This window comes from Saimiri boliviensis, chromosome 5 (assembly GCF_048565385.1).
Source record: "Saimiri boliviensis isolate mSaiBol1 chromosome 5, mSaiBol1.pri, whole genome shotgun sequence".
NCBI lineage: Eukaryota > Metazoa > Chordata > Mammalia > Primates > Cebidae > Saimiri > Saimiri boliviensis.
The window spans coordinates 121,650,300-121,670,669 of record NC_133453.1 but is presented as its reverse complement, the minus strand read 5'-3'; positions in this window follow the sequence as shown (position 1 = coordinate 121,670,669).

The window sequence follows — 20,370 nt, the reverse complement described above, 5'->3', positions numbered from 1 at the left end:
AGGCACCTAGGATGTGCTAATTTAACAGTTTTTCATTGATCTTGGCTTCAAGCTTTCTACATCAAAATCAAAAAGTGAACTAAAATTACATAATTTTCCTTGTCAGATAAAAGAAATCCTTCAAAAATTTTGATAAATAATAAATGTTCCTTGGGACTAAACTCAAGGTGGAATTTATCCACAAGTTGCTTTAAAAGGAGCATTTAGTCATTAGTGAGCAGTATCTTTAAATATGAATGACAGCACGTTGCATCAAGCCTATCCCCGAGGCATACCTTACCGAAGACGTTTCCACAGGCATTTGGAGGTTTATGTTACGGTAGCAAGTTGGAGAGCAAGCATGATAGGGTGTTAGCATGTGCACACATATGTGATCACCCTGGCTCATCAGAAAAACCCTTTGGAGGTCAGAGGCACAGGTATTAATGTCTTTATGTCTCATGGCAAATAAGTGGTAGGTCTATGGACTTGGAATCAGGGCTTCTAACCTTAACCATTTTATACTATCTATGCAAGGTCCAAATCCTTGGCTTTCTGACAACCTAATAAGAAGACAGCCTAAAGATCCTAGGAAGTCATGTGGTTAGTTGTCTGTTACAGTGGCTCTCTCAATACTCAGTCTATTGAAAATAAAATTGTCTAGCAAGTGTCTACAGCACTGATTCTTAGTATTATGAAAATTCTGCACTGTTGATTAAAGTGATTAGGGAGGCCAGGTATGTGACTCACACCTGTAATCTCAGTGCTTTGGGAGGTCAGGGTGGGAGGAGCACTTGGGGCCAGGAGTTCAAAGACAGCCTTGGCAACATTGTGAGACCTTGTCTAAAAAAAAAAAAAAAAAAAAAGCCAGTCATGATGACACAGACCTGTAGTCCTAGCTACTTGGGAGGCTCAGGGAGGATACCTCGAGCCCAGGAGTTTGGAGCTGTACTGAGCTATGATTGCACCACTGTTCTCCAAGCTGGGCAACAGAGGAAGAATCTGTCTTAAAAAATGAAATAAAATAATTTAAAAAATTTAAAAAGCGATCAGGGAGACAAGCTCACCATTCTGTTGAAAAAGTAACAAGTTTTAGGTCCTCACCCTGACAAAAGTGACCCCACATGGCAAATGGGTCTTATATTCTCTAGTTTTAAAAGGCTCAGGAAGGTTGTCTTCCTCTGGGCTGATGTAGGTCTGAGGTTGCACGTGAACTTGGCAGAGGTGGTTGGTGACGGATGGTTGGGGAAAAGCAGTGCTGGCATGTGGGCCGTGTATTAGTCAAAGCAGAGACAGACACCTTTTTGTTAAAAGAAAAAATGCCACAGATGTAAAAATCATTGGCAAAAGTATATGGTTTAGACTCAAAGTTCTGTATTATTTATTATGAAAAAATTGAGGGCACACATTACCCGCCAAACACTTCACTCACCAAAGAGAATCTTAGAATAATCTCCGTGAAACTTCTGACTTCAAATTTAGCTGCATCATTGAAACAGGCCCACTAGGATGAGCTTGCCGTGGAGTATACTCTTAAGTAGACCATGAAATTACTTTATGAGCAGGCTTGTTTATGAGAAATTGGATAAAATGTGCCAAATGCAACTATCTGAGCCTTTGTGCAATGAGAAGCTGAGCTGCTTTTTTGGACAATAACCAACCAAAATGTTCAAGTACTTCTGATACTATTAGCTGACATCATTTGAGCCTTTATGCACCAGTCACTGTTCTAAGCACCTTGTGAGTCTTGGGTTATTTAATCTTCAAAATCCCTGTCTCATAGGTACTACTGTCATTCCCATTTTATGGATAAAGATCATGAGTCAAAATGAAGTTAATTACCTTGGCCAAGGTTGCGCACTTGTAAATGGGAGAGTCAAAATTCAATCCCAGGTAATCTAACATTATAGACTCTGGTACAAAGTATAGGAAGAGGGGGCTTTGAAAGTATGATAGTTGCTTGATGTCCACAAAACATACTCCTCACCAAGGATGTCTAACATGGGGTGGAAGTCACACAACAGGTGAGTTCAGGGTGAGGTTTTTATAAACCTGACTCTACTTCTAAGGTTGAGAGCTACAGAGTCTGTTACTGCTTCACTTGTCTCTTTCCATGACAGAGACGTTACACAGATACTGATATTTGTGTCACATCTAAAGTTCTGAGGTGAGGTGGAGCTTGTAAGTTTAGGAGAAATTCCTTAACCGTTTCCTCAAAATAAACTGGAATGATGCTACCCAAAGAAGGGCAAACATGCTGCTCACTGGGAAACAGCACGTGTCTGCTAGCAGCATGCATCCAGCTTGCCCAGTAGCCTAGCGTACCAGGACAGCAGCTCATTAAATCATCTCAGACATGGCCATATTTAGCACCATTTAGATCTGAGATTGTTTCTGCCCTGAGACTATCACTCTCTACTCTGGTTTCAGCACCAAAATGTCGAACTGGCCTTTTCCCCTCCTACCAATTACCACCATCCTAGATGGAGCCCTCATTACTCCTTTCTCGGGTTATGGCAGTTGCTTTCTATCTGCTGTCCCTGTCTCCAGGCCCCTTACTCTTTGATTTTTGTCCTAAGTACTAGTCTAATAATTAGCATCTATAGCACAGATTCTATCCTGTTACCCTCAGATGAAATTTAACAATTTATTTAATTCTTTTGAATGGTTTCATAATTCTCTAAAATCTATCCTTTATCTATTTATCTATTTTTCTTTCCAGTGATTTCTCTGACACATTAGGGCTCTTAGCTAAGTGTTATATGTTCTCTACCCCCTTGGTGTTGCTTGTACTATTTTCTCTAATTGGAATATTTTCAATTTCTTCTCGTAACGATTCTCATCTTCTGAGGCTTATAGCAGATAATGACTCTCTGTGATGCTTTCAGTAATCAACTGTATTTGTCCATATGCTGTTGCTGTGTTCTCAGCTCCCTTTTATGTATTGTTTCTGGATTGTTTAGGATATTTTGGATTATGGAAACAGAAACTGACTTTAGTTAATCTAAAGAAAAGGATAATTTGTATACGAGTATATAGAGTGTCATAAGCCTCAAAGGCAGGGATGCAGCTAGTCAATTGGAAGATAATCAGGAAGCAGGAAGTTCACAGAGTCCCTCTCTGTCCATTTCTTTGTATTTACCCCATTTTCTCTCTTTCTCTGGAGAATAATTTTCTCTGCTTCTCTATTCAACATGCCCACCTTTCCAGCTAGAGAGTTTGATAGGAGTTTCAGTCTAATCCTTGATTCCCGGGAGAGTAAAATAACTGGCCTATCTTGAGGAATATGTCAGCCATCAGTCTGGTGGGCCATGGCTAGTCAGTGGCATTATCATGCAAATGTAGCTGTTGAGGACCATCTGAAAAGTCGGGGGTGAGTTTCTGAAGAAATGGGGCATCAGGCAATTTGGGCAGATAGGTAATTTTTTTGTTGTTGTTTCATAATTGAGATTTTATTGGTTGAGGATCAGTACAGACATTTCAATTTATACACAATTCTTTTTTTTTTTTTTTGAGACGGAGTTTCGCTCTTGTTACCCAGGCTGGAGTGCAATGGCGTGATCTCGGCTCACCGCAACCTCCGCCTCCTGGGTTCAGGCAATTCTCCTGCCTCAGCCTCCTGAGTAGCTGGGATTACAGGCACGCGCCACCATGCCCAGCTAATTTTTTGTATTTTTAGTAGAGACGGGGTTTTACCATGTTGACCAGGATGGTCTCGATCCTTTGACCTCGTGATCCACCCGCCTCGGCCTCCCAAAGTGCTGGGATTATAGGTTTGAGCCACTGCGCCCGGCTATACACAATCCTTAACATATGTAACAAAAATCTAAAAAGCCATGTATTGTAATTCTTTTTTAGTTATTCCAGTGACTTTCCAGCTTAAAATTTGGAAACAAATATTCTTTAAGAGGCTATCAAGTACCTGTATCTTCACATATTGATAAGCTGTTACATACATCCCAACAATTCACAACTGATTATCATGGACACTACATATTCAAATTTTTAATCATTCACAGCACAGTAACAAAGTTATTAGGAAAACAGGACTACCACACCAAAGATGTTACAGAGTGCACGCCATTCTGACAGATTGTGGTTTTCTTTAGGAAACAATTCTACTAAAAAACAACACAGGGATAGAAGTAATTTAAAATGTTCAAGACATTAAATGCAGGACTCATTCCATATTGCCGTTTATATGCTTTCTATTACAGGATATAAAAACTAACCCTCAGATAGATAATTTTTAAAAGTTTCTGGTACAGTCTCCACTAGGTTGTTTTAACCTCAAGAATACAAACTATATTCTCTTTTTCATTTGTTTAATTCTCTCCAAACTCTCATCTTCCCAAGGTCTAAATATGGCTGGTCATATAGTGGCACTCTGCAAAATAAGGCAATTTTGTTAAGGATGATACATGTAGAAGAGTAACAAGTCGTTAAATGTTATTCTTACCCTCATCTCAGATTTTCAGTGAAGATTCCAAAGGCTGAGAACAAACTAGCTACTGCCAAGTATCCACACTCATAAGACTGCTAGACGAGACCACCTGAGCAGAATGTGCAAGGAGGCTGTGAAGCTGATTCTGTGCTCACTGGCCTACCACCCACTTCCAGCAGTTGTAGGAGGGAGAGATAGAAGAGGAATGGAAAGAGGATTTCTTTGGAGAGAGCTGAGAGGATTCTATGCATTTCTTCCACCCTCATTAATACTTTTCACTGATTTTAAGCCAATGAAGAAGGGATTTAAGGAAATTACTCAGAAAGGCTGGCCACATTTCTTGTAATTGGAGATACTTAGAGATTGACATCTTATTCTCGCCCAAAATGAATACAGGCAGGTGGCTGAGGCGGCGTCCAGTCAGCAGTTCAGATTCAGCCAAGTCTAGAAAGAGATAGCGGAAGTGAGAGTGAGCTGAAATTCTGCCAATGGTGGGATAAAGAAATACATCTTCTGGGAAGGTGAGACTTAGGAGGATCCATGGCTTGGATGAATCCTTTTGGTCAGCCAGGAAGGTCACCTGGAAGGTTGCTACAACCCTAAGAGAGAGATGAATCCCTGGAAGCAGAAGTGGAAGTTCAAAGCAAAAAAGCATTGCCCGAGGCAACAAAACTGGAATCAAAAGAAGAAAATCTCTAGAAAGCAGCAAACGCACACCAGGAAAGGAAGAGTCCACTTCAGACACTTGCATTGGCTGCAGGGCACTGTCTCCAGATCTCAACTATGCTGGCAGCTGGTGAGTGGAAGACGATGTGGAACAGAGAAGAGAGAAAAGGTGGAGTTGCCCACTGCCTCTCCTCCACAGCAAACCTCCAAGCCTGAGAAACGTGCCAGATGAGGGAGAGAAAAGGGCTTCGTTAAATAGGAGTTTCCACGTTGTATGGCCCTATGTTGAATTTGTGTGATTATATGATTGGATCTGGCTCCTGTTCTGCTCCTATTACTCTTCACTGGACATTTTCATATCTCAAAGTGACCAAAGCAATGGACATATGCAGCAAAATTTCATCGAAAGAGGTGGTAAAGAATAACTGTGTTGATCAAACTTATGGGGAAAAGTGATGAAAAATAAAACCAGTTTTTGCTTGCTCCCGATTAAGTCTGCTTTAGCCAATAAAACATTATTGAAGTCCAAAAGGAGGAGGGAATCACTGTGGATAATCAGAGAAAGTATCATGGAATAGGAAAGGCTTGAGCCGTGTCTTAAAAATCTGGGTCGGATGCAGATAGATGTCCAACCTTGTTCTTTCCTATGAAGTATTTATTACAAAAACTCATTTTCTGTGTTCATTGGTTCTTGGAAGCTCTGAAGATTCTGACAACAGTCAAATTGAGATGGAGCAAATGCACTGTGCAAATCTTATGCTATTTACTGACCACTGGACAGAAGCTAAGCTTGACAGAGGCTTAGCAGTGAGTCAGGGATGCCACTTGAAAGGCTTAGGCTGCATCTTGAAGTGTCTTGTTAAAAGGCAATGTTTGGGGAAACTTCAGGGAGAGGCCAATACCCAAGACAACATATTTCTATTAAACGACTTGGCACTGATTCAAAATATCCACATTATTTGAGCTCAGACAGCTCAAATTTGGCCAGCCTAATACATATGCCACTGAAAGACTGAGAGCATATTACTTCCAAAGAATTTTCACATCTGATCTCATAAGGTCTATGTGAGAAAAGGAAGGAGAAGGATCACTTTTCTTTTTTCGTAAGAAGATTGCATGACTTGTTCATATTGACATCATAACAAGCCTTAGTCCATTAATATGAATTGCATTATACTGGGGGGTTCTGTTTCTGGCAAGAGGTATCTGAACTTAACCTCTACTCAGGAGAAATTCTTCAAGGGCAAGAACAGGTAAATTCTTAGATATTTCTATCACAACATGTAGTAGATTACAAAAATGGCTGCAAATGATCCCTCTCCCTCCATCCACATCTCTTGGTAGTGTTACCCCACACTGACTCTGGACTTGAGACTACCTTTGACCAATGGAAATTAAGCAAATGAAATACAAGCAACAGTTCACAAAGTGTTTGTGTATTGGAACTTTTTCTCTTGATGTGCCTGGAACACAGTACTCTAGACTTGGGACTAGCTTTGGCCAATGGAAATTAAGCAAATAAAATACAAGCAGAAGTTCAAAAGCATTTGTGTATCAGAACTTTTTCTCTTGATGTGCTTGGAACACATGCAAATGAGTTCACGCAAGCTGCAATGGGATGAATCGTGTCCTCCACACATTCATACATTTAAATCTTAATCTCCAATATGTCAGAATGTGACTGTATTTGGAGATAGGGTCTTCAAAGAGGTAATTAATGTTAAGTGAAGTCATGAGGATGGGTCCTAATCCAATAGGAATGGCATCTTTATAAGAAGACTAGATTAGGACACAAATACACACTGAAGAAAGACCAGGTGAGGACACAGGAGGATGATGGTACATCTGCAAGTGAAGAAGAGAGGCCTCAGAAGAAACCATCTTTATGACACCTGGATCTTGAACTTCTAGTCTTCAGAACTGCAAGAAGAAAAGAGATGTCTATTGTTTAAGCCACTCGGTGCCTGGTACTTTGTTATGAGAGCCCTAGCAGGCCAAGGTATCAGCTTAGTGGAGGATGAGATGTCAGCAGAAGTTAATTGGGTCACCATAGTCAAAAGTCAGCCAATTGTCAGACTCATCGTGAGCCATGCTAGCTCACCCAGCAGCAAGCTGACCTTAGGCATCTGAGGAAGCCTAGCAGAGAAAAACTGGTGTCAGTGGGAGAAGACAGAGATCCTTGGGTACTCCTTTCATTTCATAGAGAGGCTTGCTGGGGACATGTTTGTGTTACAGGAAAGGGACATTGGCCCCCTGTTGTGTCCTCTTTTTATAAGTAACTGGGATAGTCACTTTGTCAGGGGAGGGAAAAATAGTCTACTTGGATGCAAGCTAGGCTGGAAATAGGTGTCAGACATTCTTTTAGGAGCTATTCTAGAAAGTTGGCTGCCAAGCACCTGGTGACCTCAGACTCCTGCAAGCTTGCTGTCCCTTCTGCCAGGGGCACTATTGCTGTGGGAAGCTGAAAGCAGGTGCGGGTCTCCCACTGTGAGAAACAAGGAGCCCTCAGTGTATACTGGCTCTTTGGGAAACCCCATGTGAACGCTAAGCTTCATTTTCAGACAATCCTTGTCATGCCACACTTTGATGGTCTGTGAAAACCCAAACAAAATCAAAGCAAAAGAAGAAGCAGCTTGCATTTTAGATTCTCATTGGACTTTCCATTGTAGAAAGCTGAATTCTTGTTTTCTTCACTAACAGATGGAAGAACCAAAGATAATGCTACGGAATTGTGCCATTCCTCATATATAAAGGTGATTTATTTTTCCAGTCAGTAGGGTAGATCTGCTCTCAGCCATTTTCTGATTCTCGCTACATTTCCCTGTTGTTCAGATGAGCATGTTTTCTTAAACGGCTGGTTGGATTCAGCAGTGCTGTCAGTGACTGGAGAATTGAGGGAAATGAACTGAGTTACATGGGGTTCTTATTCACCTTTATCGTATTGTTGTTGTCTTTCAGTAATTTAAGCTAGCTCACAAGGCTTTCTTCCAATGTTCTATCCTTATAGAACATTGTTGTTCTGTGTGGACTGTGAAATCTGAAGGAAGAAAAAAGCTCGTGTTTTAATTTGTGTTTTCACTTTTAGACTCAGATTTAGATGATTAGTGCTCATAAAAACTATTCTTTCGGACTACTTCTGCTCAAAATCAGCTCAAAATCAAAATACAGTATTATTTCTTTTTCTTTCCTTTCTTTCTCTTTCCTTCCTTGTTTCCTTTCCCTCCCTCCCTCCTTTCTTTCTTTCCTTTCTGCCCCCTCTCCCCTCTCTCTCTCTTCTTTCACAGTCTTGGTCTGTCACCGGCTGGAGGGCAGTGGTCCTGTCTTCACTCACTACAACCTCCACCTCCCAGGTTCAATTGATTCTTCTGTCTCAGCCTCCAGAGTAGCTGGGACTATAGGTATGCACCACCATGCCCAACTAATTTTTGTATTTTTAATAGAGATGAGGTTTTACCATGTTGGCCAGGATGGTCTCAATATCCTGACCTCATGATCTGCCCATCTTGGCCTCCCAAAGTGCTACGATTACAGGAATGAGCCACCGTGCCTGGCCAGTACAGTTTATTTCAAGGGAGTTTACTGTCCTCCCTCCTTCCTTTCCTTTCCTTTCCCTTCCTTCCTTCCTTCCTTCCTTCCTTCCTTCCTTCCTTCCTTCCTTCCTTCCTTCCTCCCTCCCTCCCTCCCTCCATTCCTTCCTTCCTCCCTCCCTCCCTCCCTTCTTTCCTTCCTTCCTTCCTTCTTTCCTTCCTTCCTTCTTTTCCATATATTTTAAAGCCCATAGGATCAATAAGTAATTCTGCTGATTTCAAGAATGGTTCTTTATATCAGTTTCATTCTGATATCTACTGGGACCAACATTTCAATTTCAGTGGGAGTCTTTTGAAAGCTACTTACAGATAATCTGTCTGAAGCCTTTGACTTGGAAAAGTGGAAAGGGGAAAGAGAAGTGACTAGGTTTTCAGAAGTTTTTGAGATAAAAGGATTTGGTTAATCCTTTATGATACTTACTATAACATTGTAAGTTTGGGTTTGCAAGATTAATCCCCACAATTCATTTCCTGCTGCTACCCTACCATGATGTGGATGATGTTTCCTGGGTTATAGGCTCATGGATTCCACAAAATTTCTTAAATTTGGTTAAATTCCCACCCTGGGCTGCATATTAGAATCACCTGGGGAGGCTTAAAATTTACAGAGGCTCAGAACCATCATTAGAGTAATAAAATCATATTCTCTAGGGGTGGGACTAGGAATCAGTACTTTTAAAACTCTCCAGCCAGTATTGTGAACCATTTAGACAATGAAATCAAAGAAAATATAAAAACCGTCTCTACAGAATTAATCTTTTAAAAAAATCCCCAAAAGCATTGAAGTGAGCTATTAAAAACCAGCATACACATTACCTTTAAATGGGATGTATAAATTAGGTTAGATTGTAAAATTCAATGAAATAGAAAGACCTTTTGTATAATTAGGTAGCAACTTAATGGAATGGTCTATGTTTTTCAATTATTGTTTGACCTTTTCTTCTCTAAAATTTTCTGATTTTTCACTTGGATTTCCTCAGTTTGGGGCAGGTATTATACGCTTAGAATCTTTCTGCTTATACTCAAACGTCTTCCTTCTCTGTAAATGCACACATATGTTCAAGATCTTCCAGTGAGCTTAAGTGTCTGCAGGGCTTTTTTCTCTGTCACATGGTCAATTTACTCTTACGAGATAATGTTAACTGAAGTCACCAGAGGTTGTGAACCAGTAACATTAGCACACCTGGGAGCTTGATAAAAATTCAGAAATCCAGATCCTATTCCAGATTTTATTGAAACAGAATCTGCATTTAACAAGATTTCACAAAATTCATCTGCACCCTGAGAAACACTGAATTAAAGAAACTCTTTTCCCATTCTTGCACATGCCTTTGCATCTGGCTTTTTCCTGCCTTTCTAATGCAGGCATACATAAAAATTAAGATTTCCATTAAGAATTCATGTGTACATGCGTGATTCCTGCTTTTGCATTTTAACTGGAATGGATTCGCAGAGCCCTGTAGCCACTCTTCTTCATGTTAATTGTTTGTTCATTGAAAGTAGAAACCATGGCATTTTCAGGTGATGTACAATTTAAGTTTGTTTTTAGTGACAGCAAAAATTGAACTGTGACTTGAATGACAAAAGTTGTTTAATGAAGATTAGGGGATTTAGTCTGGGCTTGATCCTTTAAAGAAGTGTACCTGAGTCCAGAGCCAAAGCTCTGTTGATTAATATTGCTGTCCCTTGTTTCCCAGCATGAGGTACTGTTGCAGCCTGAAGTGTTTTGTGAATCTGAATTGCCTTGTTTAGTAAACAGGATGATGATCTCAGTCCCTTCTGTCTTGATATATTTCCTCTTTACCTTCTCTAGCTAACATGTTTGTTAACATGCTTTGGGCATTGGGTTGATCTGTCAATCCTGGACATCAGAAGGACCAGGGTGTCTAGTAAAGGCTGGTTCCATGCAGAAATAACTTACTTCTCATGCCAACAGTCCAAGAAAAAGATAATATGAAGCTTTTGAGAGCAAGCATCTCAAATTGAGATGAAGAGCCCACCGATTGTCTAACCCACCTGTCTCCAGATAACATCCCTGCTTATCACAGAGTGTGGTTGTCATCATTGAGAGAGGGGTACCATGACCACAAGGGGACAGTGAATTGTTGCAATGAATGCCCCAAGGTTTGGTTCTTGGACATCTTTTTTTCTCTTTTTACACTCACTCTTCCCTGCAACTCATGGCTTTATATACTGTTCATTCATAAGCTGATGTCTTTAAATTTATCTCTCAATCTCAGACCACTCACAGAAGTCTAGACTCATTTATTCTACTGTCTTGACATCTCTACTTGACTGTCCAGAAGGCATCTCAATTGTCACAAGTCAGAAATCAAACTTTTAATCTTCTCCAGCAAACTCACCTCCTCCACATCTTCTCCACCTCCGTAAAGGGCAACCCTGCTCCTCCTGTCACACAGGATGACTTCTAAAACCGAGAAGTCATCCTTGACATGTCTCTTCTCTCTTTCTCTACATACAATTTATCAGCAAGTGCTAACATATTCCTTCAGAATATACCCAGAGTCCCCCTACTTCTCATTACTCCCTCCCCCATCACCACTGCTTGGTCATAACCACCCTCTTACTGGATTAGTGCTGACTCCTGCCTGCTTTCACCTTTGTCCTCCTTTCTATTTCCAGCAGAGCAGCTGGAGGATCCTTTTAAATGTAAATCAGATCGAGCCAGTTCTCTGCTCCTAACCATCAACAGCCCTCTGTCAGAGTCAAAGACAAAGTCAAGGGCGCACGTACCTTTCCAAACTCATCTCCAAGTGCTCCCTCATTTGCTCATTCTGAGGCAAATTGGGTTTTCCAGAAGCAGACGCTGAGAGGGAGTTTGTTGTGCTAGATATTTATTAAAGGTCAACATCTGTTTACAGAAGTGGCGTAAGCCAGGATAAGGAAGAGGGGAAGTGAACTGTGAAGTCAGTCCAATAAATCCAGAGGCAGCTCTGCGAGGAGCGTGGATGCATATATGACCTCTCAGGATTTTTGCGCATCAGGCCCAAAATTATACCTTTTCACCCTCTAATCAGCCATGGGATGAGTGCTGTCCTGGTAAAAGGGTGTGAACTGGCAGCTCTCTGCAGCTGAGGCACCCCTTGAAGGACCTGACTAGTAGATACCGTTGCTGACCACCCTGGGCAGTGCATGACCATGTCCACTGTACGGTTGGCTGCCTCAAGCAAATCCAGGCCACTGTGCCCCAGGGCCTTTGCACTAGCTGAAATCCTCTTCCACTATGTACTTTTCATGTCTTGCTCCCTCATCTCCTCAGACCTCTGCTCAAATGATATTTATGAATAAAACCTCCCTCCCCCAACCATTCTATTAAAAATGAAGAACATCCCTCAATTCTCATATTCCTACTACCCCTTTCCTTCTTTACTTTTTCCTTAGAATTTATTGCCATTTGATATACCATTTATTTAATCTCTGACTTGTTATTTTGTGTTTCTCCAGGTAGAATGTAGACCTCAAGAAGGGCTTGTCACATGGTGCTACATTTAATAAAAGGTGTTTCTGGTGTTGGTTTTATGAATTTGGACCTCCTGAAATTTAGAATTGATGATATTTTGAGATGCTTCATTTTCTCCCTAAAAAATAACTAGTGTCTAAGATAATAAATAATGTAGGATTATACATTTTAAAGAGATTAATGTTTAAACTGTTAAGAAAAGTAAATGTTCTGGAAACACTTATTTATATCTCCACTTTGATGTGTTGATTAAAAAAATCATTCTCTTTTATTAACTAAAGCAAATTTTGCAACTCTTCTTGGTAAGTAATCTGGGAAGCACTCTGTGAGCCTCTTTGATGTTTTTTCATTGTTGTTGGAAAGAAAGAGAAATGTGCTTAAATTTTTTTAATTTATATTTTTTCTTAGTCAAGACACATCATCCTGTAATTAGTTCTTTGTTTTTTTTGTTTTGTTTGTTTTTTACTGTACTTAATGTCTGGGGACAGGAAGATGGCAGCCTGCAGAGTTGGGAATGAGCTGAGGCATCTGAAGGTGGGCTGTGGCATGCTTTTTGTTAATATTGTCTTCTTTTTCCTTTCCTTTTTGCATTTGATACAAACAGGGAAAAATAATTAGCAGCTTTGGTTAAACAATTTCAAGATTCCGTTCAACTTGGCCCTGATTGTTCTCCCCTTCAGAGTTCCCCTCCTTTCATCCACACTCCTTCCTGCTGCTTTCTCCTTGGATGGCCCATACTATTCTGCTCCATAACCCAAGTCATTCTTTCCAGGGGGGGAAGAAAAAACCAGTTTGGCCAGGGACAGTGGCTCACTCTGCTACTGAAAAGGGATCCCCATCAGGACCCCAAGGGAGGGTGTTTGCTCCAGTGAGCAAGAATTTGGGATGAGTCTACAGAGTAAAGTGAAAGAAAGTTTACTAGAGAAGTAAAGAAACAAAAGAATGGCTACTCCGCAGAACAGAGCAGCACTGAGAGCTGCTGGTTGGCTATTTTTTATGGTTGTTTCTTGATTACATGCTAAATATGGAGTGGATTGTTCATGAGTTTCCTGAGATTTCCTGGAACTGAAGGTTCATCTTCCTTTTAGACCACATAGGGTAACTTTTGCACATTGCCATGGCATTCATAAACTGTCATGGTACTGATGGGAGTGTCTTTTTAGCATGATAATGTATTATAATTAGCATATAATGAGCAATGAGGATGAGCATGTTCCTTTCTTCACTCTCTTGATTTGGTGGGTTTTGACTGTCTTCTCTATTAAATCTGGTTTTATAGGCCGGAGGCGGTGGCTCAAGCCTGTAATTCCAGCACTTTGGGAGGCCGAGGTGGGTGGATCACAAGGTCAAGAGATCGAGACCATCCTGGTTAACATAGTGAAACCCTGTCTCTACTAAAAATACAAAAAATTAGCTGGGCATGGTGGCGTGTGCCTGTAATCCCAGCTACTCAGGAGGCTGAGGCAGGAGAATTGCCTGAACCCAGGAGGCGGAGGTTGTGGTGAGCCGAGATCATGCCATTGCACTCCAGCCTGGGTAACGAGAGTGAAACTGTCTCAAAAAAAAAAAAAAAAAAAAAAAATCTGGTTTTATAATCAGGGTCTTTCTGACCTGTAACTTATGATACTAGTCCTGCCAATCTCCTATCTTATCCTGTGACTAAGAATGTCTGATCTCTTGAGAATGCAGCCCAGCAGGTCTCAGTCTATTTTATCTGACCCCTATTCAAGGTGGAGTCACTCTGGTTCAAGAGTCTCTGACAATGCCCGTAATCTCAGCACTATGAGAGGCAAAGGTAGGAGAATCACTTGTTGCCAGGAGTTCAAAGACCAGCCTGGATAACACAGTGAGATCTTGTCTCTATGTTTTATAAATAAATAAAAAATAAGAATTAAGAAAGAGAAAAAAAAATCAATTCCAAATGCTCGGAAAACAGCCCTCCTGCTGGTCACCCCTGAGTCTAACTGAAAGGTGATTCAGCATGTCTCTCTCCATTGCTAATCATATTATTTCTAGCATGACTTTTTCTATGAAATTTATCAAGAAGATATTTTTTAAATATTAAGATGTCTTAAGATTTCCTAACTGGTTCAATTCTAGCTATGCATCTATTACTAAAAAAAAAAAAAAAAAAAAAAGAGACAACTTTGGGAGAACCCACTGCTTTTCCAACACCCCCTCCAAAGACATTGAGTATGGATGTTGCAGTGGGATATAGGGGGGCCCAAGGACCTCAATGCTGCCTGTGGCATAGTTTGAAAACCTTTGAAATAATTTGTATGCTTCTTTTATCTCAATCTGACAGTAATTTATACACACACACACACACACACACACACACACACATTTGAAAGTGTGAGGGGTTGGGCATAGTGTCTCATGTCTGTATTACCAGCGCTTTGGGAGGCTGAGGCGGGTGGGTCACCTGAGGTCGGGAGTTTGAGACCAGCCTGGCCAACATGGCAAAACCCTGTCTCTACTACTACTAAAAAAAAAAAAAAATTAGCTGGATGTGGTGATGGGCATCTGTAATTAATTGGGAAGTTGAGGCAGGAGAATTGCTTGAACCCAGGAGGCGGAGGTTGCAGTGAGCTGAGACGGTGCCATTGCACTCCAGCCTGGAATAAAAGAGTGAAACTCCATCTAAAAAAAAAAAAAAAAGGAAAAAAGTATGAGAAAGAATAGAAGGAACTGACTATAAGCTTTTTAAGAGTGCTGTTCATTATTGTTCTCTCATCTACATGGTGCCTGGCACATAAAGGCAGTTAATAAATGTGATTACAACAGCAACACAAAACATCAACACAGCATTGCAGTGTTTATTTAATGCAATGCTTAGATCTATTTAACATCATGTTATATTAAAATGTTCAGAATTTAAGAAACACAGAAGAATATTTAAACCAAATACATAATGAATTTCAAATATGAAAATGTGTAAATATATTATAAAACACAAAGTAAAAATATAATAAAATGTAAATGATAAGCATATGTCTATTCTAATTTATTAGTAGGCAAAACTAATACAATAAAGTAGCATAGAAATGAACCAAAATTACATAAAAAGCAAGAACATTTATTTTAAAATCAAAAATTAGATGATTAAAAATATTTTTAGAAAGTAACAACTAAAAAAAATTCAGCAAAGTGTATTAATAGGGTCATCACTGAGTCATTGACAAGTGAGTTTTGTACAAAATTTTCCGGTTGATGGAATGATGCTTTTTGGACCCCACACTAGATGAATGAATGGAGAAGAGATAGTTACAAGTTAACTTCAGATATTTTCTGATTCCTTCAACTTCAAACAATTCCTTCCTTGCTGTAAACATGTTGAGATCTTTCTGAACTTTTCTTTTTTAGGAAATGCACTGTGTTATATTTTCACAAAGCTGTAGTTTTTGTTTCAAAGAAGGGTACTCTGGTCTGTCTTTGTTTTCTCATGTATAGTTGGAGATTCCTCTGTAGAGTCCCGTATCAATTTTAACACCATCACTCTGCATAGTTTCTATTTACACAGAGAGTCTTTGATCCAGAATGGGAAATACTCTTAGAATGGGTCTTGTGTTGTTCATTGTCATTTTTTTTCCATTATGGGGGTAAGAGAACATGTTTTCTAAATTGTTCAAATTAAAATGTTAATGCTGTATATAACTTTTCAGATATATTTACATTATAATTTTTAATTTTTTTAAGATTAAAGTTGATGGTATTTCACCAACAAAGTACCGCATTCGGGGCATAAAAATATCATAGAACTTAAGACATGCCAGATACCAAACAAAATCACTAATCAATACAAATGTGTTGCTTGAATTTGGTAAGTGCTTAACCAATAGCCTTGGACTTTAATCCTCAGAAAATGTTCTATTTTACAGAGGAGAAAAAAAGAGGTTCCTATGAGTTATGGAGCTTCCTAAGGGTCATAGAGTTATAGAAAATGGTGCGATTTGATGTTGAAACCTGGTTTAGTCTTCTGAATACAGGGACTTGTTTTCCTTGGCAGTGAAGGTGAGACTGCATTAAGGCCTGCTGCCTGTAGGGCAGGTGTCCACAGCGACTAGGTGAAAGCTCTCTTGCCAGGAGGCAGTCCCAAACGCTTAGAGGAGGGGCTTCGCGGGGGTGGCAGGACTCCTTCCTTGGGGTCTCTCCTTCCTTCCCTCTATATCCTCCATTCTTGCTGGCTTTCTTATGCCAAATTACTCTAAGTGCTCAAAGCTGAAGACATTGTCCTTTGCCACAGAGGTTAAGGGTGGGACCAGTTCTTCTGTGATCAATATTGGCCTTTCAAATATCTCAGATGGATCATCTCAATAACAACTCTTTATTTTGCTAATAATGTGTCCCTTGTGGAATAACTTCAAGGTGTTATTATGCTAGTGGCCACACACATACACATAGACACAGACACAGACAGACAGAGACACACACACACAGTGCAGGTGGCAGGGAAAGAAGGGCTTAAATTCTGACCTGCCTCACAGCTGACCTTGCCAGTGACCATCCTTTCCCTTGCTCTTGACCCAGGCTTCTGTAGTTGGCCCATGTGAGTGATGAAATAAGCTCAGCAGGCCTTCGTCTTTACATTTTACCAGCTAGCAGATCTCAGTGTATCACACAGGAGAAGGCTGCAGGTGTCCAATATTGATTATTGTTTTAAGAGAGAATGTATTTCACATAAATGATATCTTAGATGATAACAGCTTTGACCAAACAAGCTGGAGAATCACATTTCTTAGCTGTCTCTGCAGCTGCATTTATTAGGAGGTGATGCCTGGTGCTGCTCCATTCAATGACTCTTCAATTTGAAGCTGAGTCCCTTTGGTGAGGGAGAAAAAATTCTCTGGGGTCCACATTTAAGAGATTTTAAAGCCACCTAACTCTTGGAGGCATGCCAGGAAGATTTCTCTCTTCGAATGTGAAGTCCCACATTTGGGAGCCATGGAGTTTGTAATCCTACTCACTGGGTTCAGCATTGCTTCTGCCCAGGGGATGCTTGTTTTTAAAAATCAACTTGTCTGTAAGACTGAACATATTAAAGTCTCTAATGTCTTTCTTTCAAATAATTTTCGAGATTTTTTTCCTCTGTGACAGAGGAGAACCGGAAGCAATGGGGGCAAGATTCTGAGGGGAAGGATGTAGCTGAAGTGTGAAAAGGGACAAGTGAGAGCACCAAGGAGGGCTCCTTGCCTGCTTCCTGGATTTGCTGAAGGGCCAGCACTGACTTTTGGAGAGCACCCAGAATGCTCCAGTGGCTGGAGTTTCATTTGATCTATTGTCAATGAGTTTTTCTTCTTACCAATAATATCCATTTTACAGATGAAGAAATCGATGCTCAGAGACTCCAAGTGATTTCTTTTTCAAGTTTACACAGTGACTATGCAGAGCATTCTGGAGTAGAACCGGGCTTGTTAATTGCCTATTTCAGTGCTGTCTTCATGATAACACCCTATTCATTATGCTCAATTTATGTGAAGGCATAATGTAATCAATGTCTTCTATAGATAGGAAAACACGAAAGCCTGCATCAGATTCCTTAAGAATTGGAAATAATGTTTCTGTCATATTTGGATTTAAAATCTCAGCACTGGAAGCACCTGAGCAGTAATCCAATCCAGTCTCCTAGGCAATGTGCAAATCACATCCAAGCCATTATGGACCCAGAGCCAGTTTTTATGGTTTTAACCCTTCCAGGAATGGCCAGCCCACTGCGTTGTCAGACTGGGAATGATCAGAACCTCTTCATCCTGTGCTGAAAACTGTCTCTCCATAAACTCTTCCAAAGACCCAAGTTCTTCTCTGGGTACTGGTGAAAAATTCAATTAATTTTCCATCTTACAGCCCTTTAAATATTAACAGAGAGTTATCACGTCTTCTCCTTTTTAAGGTTGAAGGTGCAGAGTGCCTTTCATCACTCCTTACCTGGGCATTCTCTCAGCTTGGTCACTGCTCCCTGAACATTCTTTGGTTTTCAACATCCTGCTTAAAAAGTGGAGCAGAACTGAAGGCAAGGATAGTAAATGCTGTCCAAACAGCATCCTTACTGGCCTGTATTGAGGAGCCATGCCAACAATATTCTCTTCCTGTTCAAACAGAATCTTCCCTTCTGTAGGTTAAGGTGTTTCTTTGTACCTTATGAACAAACTGATGTATTCACAGATCTCTCCATCTGGAAGCCTCTGTGACAGCCACTGAGCTCCTTTTCTCCTACGCTGATTCCTACTGATCAGTTTCCTCCACCAGGTTGCCTAAAGATGCTGCTGATGGTGCCCATTTCAAGAACACTGGTGACCTTGCTAAGGGTGTTTCTTCCTGGTGTTTCTGAAGCAGCGGTCTTCAGTGGTCAGGGCAGGACTGGGCTGTGTGAGTGGATGGTGAAAGAAAAGCTTCCCCTGAGTGTGGGCTATGGGTTTTCTATTCTGCTGGTGTCCAGAGCCCCAGAAAGGAAGTGAGTTCTCCAGCAGTTGGGCTTCACCTTCCAGCAAAAAGAGCCTCAGTTTCAGTCAGAGAGGCCATGTGGGGGTAGCTACCAGGCAGCCTTCACCCCTATATCATGCCTTCTCTCTCCTCTCAGCCTCCTTCTTCTTCTCTTCTCTCTTCTTTGCAGTTAGAAAAGAGTAACAGATTTCAGGGTGGAGGCAGGCAGAGGACTGCAAGAGCTGACTGCAAAGGGGCAGATGTGTACCATGATGGGGAAGCAGTGAGAGAGAAAGGGACAGGGGAGCGTGTGCTGTCCACCCCAGCAGTGCTGAAGCCCCAGATTTGCTTGGAAAATGACAGTGATTATAATTGTGTTAAACATTAAAATAATGATAATTTAAATAACTATCTCTTAATGCTATTTGGGGGATTAGATAAACTAGCATGCTAAGGACTTTGAACAGTGCCTGGTACATGACAAACTCTCAGAGTTTCTGGACAATGATGGTGGTGATCGACATTACTCCTGGTGCTTTTGAAACAGCAAACTTTGGGGAAAGAAACTCCCAAAACAAAACACAGCAATCCTCAAATTCGTATTCTTTCGTGGCTGCGACGAACATATGAAGATTGCTGTAATTTCTGAAAAGTTTTTCTTGGTTTAAAGTTTTCAGACAATTGTCTATGATTTTCTATTGTGCTTGTAAGTTTGTTTTACTTCTCCTGGCCACTTATTCCCTAAACAATGCTTCAGTCAAGCCATGAAAAAAATAATAGAATACTCACTTGGCTGAATATTCCAACAGACAGAAAAAATATATTTTTCATTTTTAGTAAAAAGATCATCTTTCACATTTTTGTGTGCATTTATTTTCTGTATGCATACTTAGATTCAAATTTTAGCCTGTCTCCCATAGGTTTTTGGAAAATAGAATAAATAGAATAGTATATATTTTGTTAAGACATATATACATATACACACACAGACAAATGAGATTACGTTTACATATTTTCTGGTAACTTGCTTTTTACCTTAATAATTTATCTCTTTATGTGATATCAAATACTTTTTATTTATTATTTTGGCCACTACATAATATTCTTTAGTATGGATTTTTTTTCAGGTGTTCAAGTAGTTTAGTATAATCAGGCATGAGCCTGTGCAGGCAGGGCAAACGGCCAACACTAGAAGCCAGAGGTGGATCTAGTGTGTCCTTTGCGGGCAGGTGACCCTCACAAGTGATTTGAATTTCAGCAAGCCCTTCCCAAGGGTCCAGCTCTATCCTGGTCACTGCTGTGAGTTTCTTCCACAAACTTCTGGACTAATGGTTTAAAAACAGATGGGAAGCGGGAGCACTGCAGATTCCTCATTGCAGCTGCATCCACTTGGCGCAGGGTGCAGGGTTGAAATAGCACATCCTCACTAACTTCCTGGCTCTGCAGTTTTTTGTTTTTGTGATTAATGTCCAGTGCAAAGGTGAGTAATGGAGCAATTCATTGTAGTAATTCGAGTTATGGAGAATATATGGACTCCTTCGCTCAGCATCCCTTTCTTCAACTCCTTGTCACATAAAAAGAATCATTCCATTGGAGAATACAATGCCATCAGCCACAGGACCAAGCAGAGATACAACTCATGTGACCCAGGTGTCTCTACTCCCTCAAGTTAAAATTTAACCCTTAGAGCCTTTCTTTGCAGGAATGGAGGATGCTAACTGGATGGAGAGAGTGAGAACTCCCAATGCCTTCTCTTCGGCCCTAATTCTTTTGGCTGTGGCCCAAGAACGACA